The sequence below is a fragment of the Lissotriton vulgaris genome, chromosome 10 (genome assembly GCF_964263255.1).
Source record: "Lissotriton vulgaris chromosome 10, aLisVul1.2, whole genome shotgun sequence".
Lineage (NCBI taxonomy): Eukaryota > Metazoa > Chordata > Amphibia > Caudata > Salamandridae > Lissotriton > Lissotriton vulgaris.
This window is the reverse complement of record NC_141698.1, coordinates 614,301,578-614,317,571: the sequence shown is the minus strand read 5'-3', so window position 1 is coordinate 614,317,571 and position 15,994 is coordinate 614,301,578.

The following is a 15,994-nucleotide window of genomic DNA, read 5'->3' as shown; positions in this document are numbered from 1 at the left end:
TTCAACATCTATGGGCAGGAATTCGGGCATTGTTGTTTGAAGTCCTCTGGTAGCCCTTGTAGTTCCGTCTCTACCGCAAGATCTTGATTTGGGCATTTGACAGCGAGGGGATTAGCTCTAGGCTTCTGCTTAGTTTTTTGAATAACCCTCCTAGCACGCTTAACCGGGGGTTCCTTTACATTATTTACTGGTGGAAATTTTCCGCTCTCACCCGGACTTTCCCTTAGGTGTTTTTTAGATCTCGTGGCCATTTCCCTTGACCTAGTTTCTGTTTGACCAATAGGAGCAGTGAGGAAGACGGCTAAGAGACTGCAGTCAGACTGTCCTTTCCACTTAATACCTCTCCCAGCATCCTCGCAGTTGTCTGGGCCATGCTTGTGCATGAGCCATTTGTGTGGCTCAAAAGGGGTACCACTGGGGTGATGGTGAAAGGCCCCCCGACAACTAGAACAGATCGTGGAGACCAGGTTCACATGCACAGACAAAGCATCAGTATCTGTGCTATCATTTACTGGCGACTTCGCCCGCCTTATGCCACCTAATGAAGATCTTTTGTTCGATACTACATTGCCCAAAGAGAGTATTTTATCCGTAATGTGAATGTCATGTGTGAGTACCGACTCCGCCCGTGGCAGAAATACGTCCAGGGTTCCCACCACCCCTCTCCTCCCTGATGTGGTCCTGCTTCTAGGTGTTAGACAGTTGGCCATTGTGCACTTATTCCCCATACCCTATAGAAAGAATTAGAGTGGTACCTTAATGGGCACAGGTTCCCCCTCCTGTGGTAGATGACAAAGAATGGGCCCAGCCCAGCCTTGGGCGGTCTCGGACGGGCACAGACAGGCCTGCCCTTGATCTGGGCTTCGTCCGGGTGCGTCAAGCACTGCGGGATCCCTGTGTAGCTTTTATGGTGCCTCCAGGCGCATATGATCAGCTGTGGTGATAGCTGGGTGTCGCAAAGGAGCCTGGGTCATGTAGTCCTGTCCCGCTCCTCCTTGTAGACCCGGCGGTGATAGCAGTGATAGCAGCAGGAAAGTGTGGGCATTCAATAACCAAATATTACTGGCGGAGCCAAGCACAAGAGGTGACCAGAATAGCTTTCTTTTCTGCACTGACTCCTTGCCAACAGCACTTCTCCGTGCTAAAGAAGGAATTCACTATAATTTTTGGGAGCAAAGCCAAAGACAGTGCTACCATGCGCAAAGTTCAAAAACATGTTCAGAGAAGGAAGGAAGCCACAATGGCAGCCCGTCCTTGCACACAACATGAGAATGAGCGGAGCACAGAGGCAAGCGTCCTCGCGCTGATGGTCAGTAATTCTGGCAAGTGGAAGCACTTGACTCACCAGTGCCGCGGCAGGAAGGTATTATTTCATTTTTGCGGGCTACCCCATGGCGTGAGGGGTCCCCTCCATCTGCTTCAGTTTCCCTGCTCCCGGGTGATGCTTCAACAGCCTCGGAAAGCTCCTCCACCCTCAGGCTAAGGTTCAGTGGCCGCGATCACCATGTTTGACGACGCCCGCCGTGTAGCAAATCAGTCAATCAGGGGCAAGGAGGTGTTTGCGGTAGGCCCTCAGCCTGTGCAGTCATCTTAACTCTTCTAGACTAGTGAATAGTGTTGCTTCGGTAGAATCACACTGTGAGTGTGTGTTCATTTGTAAAGCATTGTGAGAAAAGCATTTGTTATGTTTGGTTGTAGTAATCCTCTCAGTAAAGTGCATGGGATACTGTTATTTGTCTAATATCACACTTTGAGTCAGTGTGCATTTGGGAAAATTGAGAGAGAATCATTTGCTTGCTTGATGTGTTTGTAGACACATTAGTACATGTACTCATGCAGTGAGCCAGGCTTTAGGGCACGCAGTTCTTCAAACTCCTATGGACTATGCATGTAGTGATCTAACCTCATTTACACATGTGTTTCAGGCCTACAATTCCCCAGTTAGTATCCATACCCTCCAGGAAACACCCTGTGATTGCTCTTGCAAACCCATAGTGACTCTTTCAGTAGCATGTAGTAATCCTTTCAGTAAAGTGCAAGGGATACTGTTATTTGTCTTGAATCACACTGTGAGTCAGTGTGCATTTGGGAAAATTGAGAGAGAATCATTTGGTTGCTTGATGTGTTTGCAGACACATAAGTACATGTAGTCATGCAGTGAGCCAGTCTTTAGGGCACGCAGTGCTTCAAATTGCTATGTACTATGCATGTACAGGTCGAAGCACCTTCACACTTTTGTTTCAGGCCTACAATTCCCCAGTTAGTATCCATACACTCCAGGAAACACCCTGTGACTGTTCTTGCAAACACATAGTGACTCTTTCAGTAGCATGTAGTAATCCTTTCAGTAAAGTGCAAGGGATATTGTTATTTGTCTAGAATCACACTGTGAGTCAGTGTGCATTTGGGAAAATTGAGAGAGAATCATTTGGTTGCTTGATGTGTTTGCAGACACATAAGTACATGTACTCATGCAGTGAGCCAGGCTTTAGGGCACGCAGAGCTTCAAATTGCTATGTACTATCCATGTACTGGTCTAAGCACCTTCACACTTTTGTCTCAGGCCTACAATTCCCCAGTTAGTATTCATACACTCCGGCAAACACCCTGTGAGTGCTCTTGCCATCCCATAGTGACTCTTTCAGTAGCATGTAGTAATCCTTTCAGCAAAGTGCAAGGGATGCTGTTAATTGTCTAGAATCAAAACTTTGAGTCAGTGTGCATTTGGGAAAATTGAGAGAGAATCATTTGCTTGGTTGATGTGTTTGTAGACACATAAGTACATGTACTCATGCAGTGAGCCAGGATTTAGGGAACGCAATGCTTCAAACTCCTATGTACTATGCATGTAGTGATGTAACCACCTTTACACTTGTGTTTCAGGCCTACAATTCCCCAGTTAGTATTCATACACTCCAGGAAACACCCTGTGACTGCTCTTGCAAACCCATAGTGACTCTTTCAGTAGCATGTTACCTTGCTACTTGATGCCTGAGGCTTGAGCCGAGCAGACGCTTTTACTCTGTTCTTAAAGAATCTTGTGTGAGATTACTTCCTCTGTGTCCTACCCCCCCCCCCCCCCTGCACAGCTCGCGGAATTATCGCAGCACGTGTCTCCACCGATTGAGGGTGGAGGCATTGTTTTGTTTAATATTTTAAAATTACCTCCTGCACCCCCCGAATTCCGCGCTGCACGGACAGCACCTCAGCCTCCCCCCAGAGCAACCGGCCAGTTCAGGGCGGTCTTGCCTGGGACACGGAAGGAATACGGCGGTGGCCATCTTGGGTAGGGCTAGATAGTATAAAAACAGTAGAAGGACTCCGTTCTCGAGATACCTTGCTACTTGATGCCTGAGGCTTGAGTCGTTTAGGATATATAAAGGGGTCCCTGACTAAACACACAGCACTTACAAATATTACTTAATTATTTGAATAAGACACAAATGATGGTGACCAGTGTTTTTATTATCACTGTACCAGCAAAAAACATGTATTACTTTCACGATTGCTAGTGCAATATACAAAATTCAAAATGCGCCCACAAAGGAAGGGGGGGGGGGGAGTGCAAGGGAAGGGTTTTTTTTTAATTAGTTAACATCACTAATCAAAAAATTCATTAGGCACCAATACACAACTGGAAAGCATTATCATTGATCCATACTTTTGAGATCAAGAAAACACACATGTTGAACAACAGAACATATCACATGAAACAGAAACTCCCATGATGATTATCATTATCAATTTTGGGTTGAGGAGTTCTTGAAGGTAGATGGTGGTCTACGTTTCGACCCAAAGATGTAGGATACTTGATCCTTACTCGCGGGTCTTCATCAGGACGTGGGGGGTGGTGGAGGAAAGAGTGGGGCTGTGTCCTGGTTTGGACGCCAGGACAGGATATATTGATTATTGAATTATGACCGCTTTAAAGGGGACGCGGGCGTCCGTCCGGGGGGGAAATGCATCAGACCCTCAAGAAGGAGCAGTCACGGCACGTCACCTTCGTAACCAGGAAGCTGCTTGGTTTCCCGTTTGACACGCGCTGACTTTTTCTTTGACCGACCACGGACGGCGGTCCTCTGTGCGCGATCCACGTCTTGGACGCGTTAGAAACATAATTCCATTACGAAGGTGACGTGCCGTGACTGCTCCTTCTTGAGGGTCTGATGCATTTCCCCCCCGGAGGGACGCCCGCGTCCCCTTTAAAGCGGTCATAATTCAATAATCAATATATCCTGTCCTGGCGTCCAAACCAGGACACAGCCCCACTCTTTCCTCCACCACCCCCCACGTCCTGATGAAGACCCGCGAGTAAGGATCAAGTATCCTACATCTTTGGGTCGAAACGTAGACCACCATCTACCTTCAAGAACTCCTCAACCCAAAATTGATAATGATAATCATCATGGGAGTTTCTGTTTCATGTGATATGTTCTGTTGTTCAACATGTGTGTTTTCTTGATCTCAAAAGTATGGATCAATGATAATGCTTTCCAGTTGTGTATTGGTGCCTAATGAATTTTTTGATTAGTGATGTTAACTAATTAAAAAAAAAACCTTCCCTTGCACTCCCCCCCCCCCCTTCCTTTGTGGGCGCATTTTGAATTTTGTATATTGCACTAGCAATCGTGAAAGTAATACATGTTTTTTGCTGGTACAGTGATAATAAAAACACTGGTCACCATCATTTGTGTCTTATTCAAATAATTAAGTAATATTTGTAAGTGCTGTGTGTTTAGTCAGGGACCCCTTTATATATCCTAAACGTATTACCCAGGTCCCATTGACTACATGGGTCGAACCCCTCTATTTAATATATATGAGGCTTGAGTCGGGCAGACGCTTTTACTCTATTCTTAAAGAATCTTGTGTGAGATTACTTCCTCTGTGTCCTACCCCCCCCCTGCACAGCGCGCGGAATTATCGCAGCGCGTGTCTCCACCGATTGAGGGTGGAGGCATTCTTTTGTTTAATATTTTAAAATTACCTCCTGCACCCCCCGAATTCCGCGCTGCACGGACAGCACCTCAGCCTCCCCCAGAGCAACCGGCCAGTTCAGGGCGGTCTTGCCTGGGACACGGAAGGAATATGGCGGCGGCCATCTTGGGTAGGACTAGATAGTATAAAAACAGTAGAAGGACTCCGTTCTCGAGATACCTTGCTACTTGATGCCTGAGGCTTGATCCGGGCAGACGCTTTTACTCTGTTCTTAAAGAATCTTGTGTGAGATTACTTCCTCTGTGTCCTACCCCCCCCCCTGCACAGCGCGCGGAGTTATCGCAGCGCGTGTCTCCACAGATTGAGGGTGGAGGCATTGTTTTGTTTAATATTTTAAAATTACCTCCTGCACCCCCCGAATCCCGCTCTGCACGGACAGCACCTCAGCCTCCCCCCAGAGCAACCGGCCAGTTCAGGGCAGTCTTGCCTGGGACACGGAAGGAATACAGCGGCGGCCATCTTGGGTAGGGCTAGATAGTATAAAAATAGATAGCCATGACTCCGCGCAGTGGACGCGCTCAGCGGGCACGCCGTACTCACGCCAGAGTCAAGCCAGAGTCCAGCCCGTCTGCGCCCGTCCGTGCACAGGCCGGGCGCAGGGCCAGGGATCCTGCCAAAAATGTCATACCCAGGCGTTATGATAGACAAGATCTGCTTGCCTTACAAGCAAAGGCCTGCTGTGACTCTAATAAACTCAATCCCTCAGACTGGGCAGGCCCAGTGAGCTGCCAGGCCTGCCACCACACTTTTCTGTGGTCCCAAGTTTCGGCCTACTCAACACCCCAGGATAGCTTTAAGGCAGCCCTAATAAATGCTGGATATGTGCCGAAGCATGCCCAGCATATTCAGGACCTATTGATAGATGACAATTTAGATTGTCTCTTCATTACGGAGACATGGCTCAAACCCTGGTGCACCCCTGATGTGGTTCACACCTTGCCTCCTGGATATGGTATACAAAGAGTAGACAGAGAGAATGAACAACGGGGTGGAGGAGTGGCCATTATATATAGAGACACCCTCAGCTGCTCGACGATACCACTGCAAGAGCTAACAGATGCAGAAGGGATGGGTTTTATAATTAAAATTAATGACAACTTCTCCTTCTCAGGGGCTTTGATCTATCGCCCACCAGGACCCTGCGCAGGCTTCCTGGGGAACATCGGAGAGGTGCTCAGCCCACTGATACTTAGGTATTCTAATTTCACTCTGATGGGTGACATAAACATCCATCTAGAGTCCACAACCGATGCACCTACTGCCTCCTATCGGGAAACCATGGAGGTCTTGGGCCTCACTATTCGAGACACCCTAGACACCCATGAGGCAGGGCATACGATAGACTGCATTGCCACTAACTTAGACACTTTGACAACCGACCCCCTTAGACCCCACATTTGGACTGACCATATGCTGATCCCTTTCATGCTTCCCCTTGTGTCTAACCGAGAGAATGATCATAAAAATGAACACAGCAAGGTCACAAGGGATGAATGGAAAATGATACTGTCCCACCCAGAACTTATAACTATGGCCAGGAACTGTAGACCCCAGCTGGTAGTACCTGCAAATCCCACTAGCTTTAGAACATGGATGAATGATCTGAAAGGTATGGTTGGGCAGGGAAAAACAGAATGAGGCGGGACAGAAAGAAAACTTCTGCACCCTGGTTTGATCGAGACCTCAAAAATAAACAAGGGGAGCTTAGAAGAGCTGAACGAAGCTGGCGGAAAAACTACTCTAGCTCAGAACGTAGCAAATACAAAAGGATAAAAAATGCCTACCAGGCGCTAATTAAACAAGGTAAAAAGAGGTACTTCTCGTCGGCAATAGAAACATCTAGCAGCAAACAAAAGGAAATATTTAAAATTGTAAACGGTTTCAATAAGCCTAAATGTCTAGCGCAGGATATCCCGCCCTCGCAGATACTATGTGACAAGATCGCAGACTTTTTTGAGGGAAAGGTACAGGGTCTGACAAAGGACTTCGATGTCCCTATATTAGAGCCAAGAATAGAGGGTGACACAGTGAGACAAGGGGCCACTCAGTTGACAGCTTTCCTACCAGTTAGTCTGGAGGATACTAAAAGAGTAATTTTGCCAACAAAATCCGGATCCCCTTTTGACCCATGCCCAGTTAGACTCTTACACCTCATTGTGGATATTGCTAACCCAATAATAAATGCCCTTGTCAACACCTCACTGTCCACGGCCAATGTCCCCCCAGAGTGGAAACTGGCAGCGGTGAAACCACTGCAAAAAAAACAACTCCCCGACCCCACCACATTGTCGAACCTACGACCCATCTCACTACTTCCGGCCCTGTGCAAAGTCACAGAGTCAATTGTAAACAAACAACTTACACGTTTCTTGGAAGATAGTGATGTATGGCACCCCAATCAGGCAGGTTTCAGGACCCAACATTCCACGGAATCGGCCCTCCTGTTCACTACAGAAACTATCCGCTCAGCCCTAGACCAAGGCAAGAAGGCCGTCCTGATTTTATTAGACCTATCGGCGGCCTTCGACATGGTCTCACACGCCATCCTATTAGACCGGCTAATAACATCTGGTGTCACAGGGACAGTGCTTGAGTGGATAAGAAACTTTTTAAGTGACAGGAGACAAGTGGTGACCCTGGGGAATTCTGCTCCAGTGAAAAAGCGCTGTTGACGGGAGTTCCGCAGGATTCAAGCATGAGCCCGAGCCTGTTTAATGTTTATACTGCACCCCTGATAAAATTGATATCGTCATTTGGCATAGACGCTATAGCCTATGCCGACGACACACAACTTATCCTGGTAATGGATAAGGATAACCAAGCCTGGGAGGAAAAGCTCAAAGGTTGCCTAACGGCCACCTTTGAATGGATGCGCCTAAATCACCTGAAATGCAATACAGGTAAAACCGAGATCATGCCAATAGGCCCAAAAAATGAGTTCATCCCACGATTATGGTGGCCAGAAAAAGCTGAAATACCACCTCATACAACCAACTCGGCCCGTAATCTGGGGGTGTATTTCGACTCTGACCTGTCTTTTAGACAACAAGCGGCTAGAGTGGCAGGCATGTGCTTTGGGGTAATAAAGGGACTGAGAAAGTTCTTTGATTTTTTGCCCCTCGAAGCAAGAAAAACAGTTACGGTTGCACTTGTAACATCGCGCATCGATTACTGTATCAGCCTCTACGCTGGTACAAATAAAGCTGTCACACACAAACTGCAGATGGTGCAACATGCAGCAGCGAGGTTGGTTCTAAAATGGCCGAAAAGATCATCTGCAACTAAAGCCCTCAAGGCATTACATTGGCTGCCCATCACAAAAAAGGTCTTGTTTAAAGTACTGCTAATTACTTTTAGAGCTGTTCATAACCTAGGCCCGTCATATCTAAGGAAATAATTCAGCAGATACTGTCCAACTAGAGCACTGCGTTCCTCAACTGCCAAACTGCTTACCGTCCCGGGTTTCAGACTTAAAACTCGAGGGGGCAAATCCCTGGCGGTACTGGGAGCAAAAGCATGGAACACTCTCCACCCCCCAGCTGAGATTACTGGACAAAGAAACAGACTTCCGCAAACACCTAAAAACCTGGATCTTTAATCTCCAAGACACAACTGCCTGAAGCCTAGTGTAATCCGGGTCTCGGTTAAGTAAGCATAGAGACTACCTAACATCTGGTGGTCCTCTTTTGGGCGCCTAGATGCTCCTTGGAGCGATTGCCACGCGATACAAATTGGCATTTATATTACATTACATTACATGTAGTAATCCTTTCAGTAAAGTGCAAGGGACACTATTTTTTGTCTAGAATCACACTGTGAGTCAGTGTGCATTTGGGAAAATTGAGAGAGAATCATTTGATGGATTGATGAGTTTGCAGACACATAAGTACATGTTATTTCAGAAAAGTGGGTAGTAGCGTTCTCCAGATAGAGAAACGTCCGCACATTCGTTAGCCTCACAATAATGAGTAGTATAGTAAGAACGTGAAAGTTGTAAATAGCATAGTCCCAATTAAAGTCTGGGTGCTCAATTAGCCCTAACAACACCCACTACCCAAAGGTGTATGTAGCACACAAAGGGCCCGATGTAGGTAATTCCTATTTACCTACTCTTAAATACCGAATCATACCGATTCGGTATTTAAGAGTAGGTAAATAGGAAGGGGGCAGATGTAGGTAATTCTTATTTAAGAATTACCGAATCTGTAAGATTCAGTACTTACCGAATCAGTAAATACCGAATGGGTATTTTCCTATTGATTCCTATGGGCCTTGAAGCCCATAGGATTCAATGGTAAATACTGAATCGGTATTTACCGAATCGGTAAATACCGAATCCTGAAAGGGTGAACGGGATGTCACTTTGACACCATGCAGCACCCCAATTCCAGGCTTGTGTGCCTTGTGGCACACATACATGCCCTAAGGGCATGTCTGTGTGTCACATGGCACAGGTGTACATGTACACCTGAATTCTGTATTTTACCACCCAATTGCATTGGGTGATAAAATACCGAATTCCGAAGGCCTGTAGCACTGTAAACAGTGCTACCTATGTCTGGGATTTACTGAATCGGTAAAATTACCGATTCGGTATTTTACAGAATCAGTAAATTTACCGATTCAGTAAAATAATGGCCCCTACATCTCAATCACCAAATACCGGTCAGTAACGGCCGAATTTGACAGTTACCGTATTTGGTGACCTACATCGGGCCCAAAGTGTGTATAAAGTAACAGCACAAAAGAAAGGGCTCGGACAGCACACCTATAGTCACTAGTAAGCCATTAAACATGTGTTACAATTAATGGGTATCAATAACACCCACTCTAACCCAACAGAATCAACATCAACAGCAATAATATTCATCAAAATTTAGGGATCCAAGACATGTAGTAATCTTGATAATCTTTATTCCAAATAGTCTTCTTAAAACTTCCCAGCACACGACTTGCCGACACGTGTTTCGTCTAAAAGTTATTTCAAGGCAATGATGGTAGTCCATTGTCCCGCAGTATGAGACTGTTGTATCCAAATATGGACTCACATTGACATCTAGCCTCCCTGTGGGCATGCGCTATTATGAATCAATCACTCATGGGCTACTTGAATCTTATTCAATGAAGGGAATCGTCGTATCATACATGTTCCAGTTATATTCCTGAACCAAAGTATTGTCACCAAGAAAAAACAAATATTGTTTGCAGCACTGCAAGGACACTAAAGTCGATCCCCGTCCAGGCAGACGGTCTTCCAGTAGAATTCAGATAGACTAGTGAGATCACAAATTATTGAAAGGTGAGTGAATTCCAGAATATACAGAGGAGGCCCTTGTGTTACTGCCGTCCCACCAACCACAGTTGTTAACAGGTGTCAACTGATCCACTAGGTTTTCCCCTGAAAGGTCTGCAGGATCGTAGTAAAATCCGCCGCTATCTATTGCTAGAGTCATGAACCATGATAAGTCCAGACCAGCATGACGCTCGTTTTCGTAGTTCCGATCAGCCTGATAAGAGGAAAACTTATTGGATCAGTTGACACCTGTCAACAACTGTTAAGTAAAGTGCAAGGGATACTGTTATTTGTCTAGAATCACACTGTGAGTCAGTGTGCATTTGGGAAAATTGAGAGAGAATCATTTGGTTGCTTGAATTGTTTGCAGACATATAAGTACATGTACTAAAGCAGTGAGACAGGCTTTAGGGCACGCAGTGCTTCAAATTGCTATGTACTATGCATGTACTGGTCTAAGCACCTTCACACTTTTGTTTCAGGCATACAATTCTCCAGTTAGTATCTATACACTCCAGCAAACACCCTGTGAGTGCTCTTCCAATCCCATAGTGACTCTTTCAGTAGCATGTAGTAATCCTTTCAGTAAAGTGCAAGGGATACTGTTATTTGTCTATGATCACACTTTGAGTCAGTGTGAGTCAGTGTGCATTTGAGAAAATTGAGAGAGAATCATTTGCTTGCTTGATGTGTTTGTAGATACATAAGTACATGTACTCATGCCGTGAACCATTCTATAGGGCACACAGTGCTTCAAACTCCTAGGGACTATGCATGTAGTGATCTAACCACCTTTACACTACACTACACTAATTCTCCAGTTAGTATCTATACACTCCAGCAAACACCCTGTGAGTGCTCCTGCAATCCCATAGTGACTCTTACAGTAGCTAGTAGTAATCCTTTCAGTAAAGTGCAAGGGATATTGTTATTTGTCTAGAATCACACTGTGAGTCAGTGTGCATTTGAGAAAATTGAGAGAGAATCATCATGCAGTGGGCCAGGCTATTGGGCACGCAGTGCTTCAAACTCCTATGGACTATGCATGTAGTGATCTAACCACCTTTACACTGTTTCAGGCCTACAATTCCCCAGTTAGTATCCATACAGTCCTGGAAACACCCTGTGACTGCTCTTGCAAACCCATAGTGACTCTTTCAGTGGCATGCAGTAATCCCTACAGTAAAATGCAAGGGATACTGTTATTTGTCTAGAATCACACTGTAAGTCAGTGTGCATTTGGGAAAATTGAGAGAGGATATTTTTTTTGCTTGATGTGTTTGAAGACACATAAGTACATGTACTCATGCAGGAGCCTGGCTTTAGGACATGCAATACTTCAAGTTCCTATGTACTATGCATGTACTGGTTTAACCACCTTCACACTTCTGTTTCAGGCCTACAATTCCCCAGTTACTATCCATACACACCAACAAACACTCTGTGAGTGCTCTTGCAATCCAATTCAATTCAAAAGACCTTTATTCGAATTTCATAAAATTCATAAAAGTACATACAATAAAAACAGTCCCATCTCTAAGCAAGTCTATTTACAGTAATCATGATACTTAAAATTTATTACAGCTCTCCTAAATCTAATTTTTCAAGGGTTTTCCATCATTTTGCGTACACGAATTATCAGTCTCAAGAAAGTGCTAGTTCGAAAGGTTAATTCATCTGTATCCAAAGAAAGAAACATTAAATAAGACTCCCTTAAGGAAAGGGGTCTTCGTTTTCTAAAATATGGAGTTAAAAACCAGTTAATATACCTTAAATAAAAGTTACAGAAAAATAGGAAGTGCAAATCATTCTGTGTGCTTATCCCATCACACAGGCATGGGTTATAATGTGCTGTGTGATGATAGCCCAAAGGAAAGCTCAATAAAAATTTCACAGAGCCTGCCCTTAGACGAAATAACAGTGATCTTTCCCAGTTGGTCATGGGGAGAGTAAGATAGGGTGGGAGCGGTTGCCTACACAGTTCATTCCCCATGTATGTCACAAGAGTAGATTTGAGTGATTCCCTTCCCATTCTTTCTGAATTATAAAGTGCATATAGTGCGTGTTTGACCTTATTCTTATCTTTGGGCTCGATCTTGGATGGATCGGAAAAAAGATCTCCCCTACCCACGGCACACATACAGGCACATGCATCAAGCGATTTGGGAATCGCGAACGGTGCGAATCGCAAAATTCGGCCGTTTGCGATTCCCAAATCACTATTTGGGATGCATCAACTTAAAAGTGAATAAATCGCTATTTTAGCGATTTTTTTCAAGTGCGATTACTTTTAAGGAATCGCAAATTTGCGATTCCTCAAAAGCAATGCATGAACCTAAAAAAAATTGCGAATTGCGAAAACTTGTTTTAAAGATTTAGCTAAACCATTGATATAAATATTAAAAAGCAGGGGTGCTAAGACGCACCCCTGTCTGACCCCCCTGCCTATTTTAATAGGTCCAGATACTTCCCCACCCTTCCCAATCCAAACTTGTGCCTTAAGATCAGTATGGAGATAGGCCAAAAAATTAACAAGAGCCTCATCTAGTCCATAGTCCAAAAGAATGGACCAAAGTTTAGATCTATTGACTAGATCAAAGGCGGATGAAAGATCCATGAATGCAAGGTAAATAGAGGACGATCAAGCAATGTTATACTTGCCAATTATCAACTTCAGATTCAAACATTGCTCCACTGTACCCACCTTGCTCCTAAATCCCATCTGACAAGGGTCCAATAAGTTGCTATCTTCTGTCCACTCTAACACCCTATTATAAAGGACTCGCCCCAGGATTTTTAAGGTGTTATCCAAGAGTGAGATCGGTCGATAATTGACCGGATCTGACCTATCGCCCTTTTTAAAGATTGGAACTATCGTGCTAGTGGACCAGGTATTAGGCATAGGCACTGAGGGCAGACTGTTAAAAACATTAAGAAGAATTGGTCCCCATAAATCCGGGCTAAACCTAATAACATCTATGGGGAGTCGATCAGGGCCAGGAGCCTTGTTACCAAGGCTCTGTCTGATGGCTACTTCTACCTCATGGAGACCAATCTGAAGACAACACAGTTGACCAGGAACCAGTGACTCCCACTGTTCCGTCAGTAATGCAGCTTTCCGTTTGGCTATTTTAAATTTGTAATATTTCCTAGCCGCCTGTACCTCTACTATACATCTGGGTTTAGTAGTTAGTGCCCTGCGCAATGCCCTATTTGCCAATGAACAGGGGGAATCGAACTACCTTGGATCTTTCTCTTTCTTTGGAAAAGGGACTGATAAGCAAGTTTTTATTACAAGACATAATTTACCAAAGTCTGCGATTATCCTGAGGCAATTCCCATCAGAGGATAGACAGGAGTTGATCAGTTGGGAATGTACCTTTTTCACATTTTCTAATATGGCCCCACTATCAACTCCCCTCCATTTTAATCGCAGACCGTCTGCTGAGGGTGTGATATCTCTTGCATCATTTAAATTAGCATATACAGGGCTTGGCCCTAGATGCAAGGTAACTGTGAGAGGGTTGTGGTCTCCAAATGGTGTTTCCAACACTGTTCGGGCTGGAGAGTTTCCTTGAGGCACAGGGTCAGACTGATTTGCATATAGCCATGTCTGAACTGGGGTGGCAGAGTGGGCTAAAGAACGGTGATGGATTAAACCCAGATCTTTTGACTGGGTGTGAGTGTTTGATTGGTTCAGATGCTCCGTCCATTACCACCCCCTTTTGTACCGCTTTTGGCCACCATAAGTGTGGCAGGGTATGCTCAGACATGAGTCCCTTGCTCACTTTGCCACTGGATTCAAGCAAGCCGGGCTGAGGACGGCTGGAATGCCAGAAACCGGTCCTCGGAAGCTTGTTTCCGGTCCAGGGAAGGCATGGCTTGGCAGTTCGGGCTGGAGTGTTCCCATGAGGCACAGGGTCAGACTGATTTGCATATAGCCATGTCTGAAATGGGGTGGCAGAGTGGGCTAAAGACCGGTGATGGATTAAACCCAGATCTTTTGACTGGGTGTGAGTGTTTGATTGGTTCAGATGCTCTGTCCATTACCACCCCCTTTTGTACCGTTTCCAACACTGTGGACTTTGTTATACGATCTATTAAGTGGGGGGACATAAAAATAAAATCAATGGTTGAGGAACAATCTCAGCCTCTAAATGTAGGGGCGTGATGAGTACTAAAAGTGTGACCTATTTCAAGGCTGTTGCTGAGGATATGCTCAGTAAATATATTTTCTAATTCAATACCCCTTCGTTCCGCTTGGTCTGGTTGAGTTTTTTCCTCAGACCGATAGTTCTTTGTAATTTTCGCATTGAAATCCCCCCCAATGAGGATCCCTATCTCCTCCTCTGTATCTAAGTTTGATTCCAGATTACGTAAAATCTTAGAGAGCGCTATAAAATTCTTGTTAGGTACAGAATTAAAATCATTATTATAAAAATTTATTAAATAGATCTGGGTCTGTCTCTTCAATTCGAGGACCTGTACATTCAGATTCTCTACTGATAGATCTCTGATAGTGCCGCCTGCCAATATTCTAATCCAAATGAACAATCCACCTACTGCACGGCCAAAGTTGAGTTTGCGTTCTGTCACACTAAAACAGTGATAGCCCTCTATATGTAAATTTCCTGTGGCCCATGTCTCCTGAAACATAATAATGGCTTTGCGATCCAATAACTGTGCCCATTGCGGGTCTGACAATCTTGATTCTAACCCAGTAACATTCCAGCTAAGGATTGTCAAATCAGAATGCCTAAAGGAGCTGGCTAACTTACACCTTTGTCTATACTCAGCTTAGCTTTGATCGGTGTTGGGGTTACATCCTCTTGTGTGACTGTGGGTGGGGGAATATGATCATATGCTGCTATTCCCTTACCTTTTTTTTAAACTTTTGTAGGTACTAAGTATTCCCCTTCATCATTATTATTTACCTCCTCAGGTTTAGTATTATTATCCCTGTTCCCCAGTCAATCTTGGTCTTCCAGATTTGAGAAGGCTTGTTCAAACTGATTGTATGTTGGGATGTTATATGTATACCTCAACTCATTCCGGAGCATATATTGGTTTTGATTGAACCTTAGATTGGGCCTCTCTCTTGGGTTGTACTGAAGGGGAATAGGATGGGGCAATGAATACGTTGGGAGTGTAGCCTGGTGATACAATGAGGGATTACTCCTGGAATTAAAATTTTGGTCCTGGTAACACATTAAGGAATTATTCCTAAGATTAAGGATTGGGTCCTGATGACATGCTGAGGAATTGTTCCTAAGATTAAAATTTGGGTCCATTAAGTGCCTATAAAAATAGCCCAGAGAGAGCAAAGTTGTATTCAATTCCCAGGGTGAAGGCAATGGGGCATTGGCGAGCGTATTCTGGGCCCATTGGGGGGACCTAAAATTGATGATTATGCAGTCCCCCTCAAACTTTTTTCTCAACGGGCCCACCCATCCCACTCTTTGGATGATCTCATTAGAATTTTCCATTGGAAAATTACAATTTCCAGATAGCCAGTGGAGGGTTCTGTTTTTAAGGCTTGCGGGGTTTTCGTCTTGGTCCTTCCTCAGTTTAGGGACGTGAACTAGGACCGCAACATAGGCCCCACGTTCTGGGAGTAAACTAAAGCGGGCCGGAATCTGTCTCACATTAGTTGCCGTTGTTTGGCCCGAATTAGCTACTGAAAGGTTTTGAACATCCTTATTA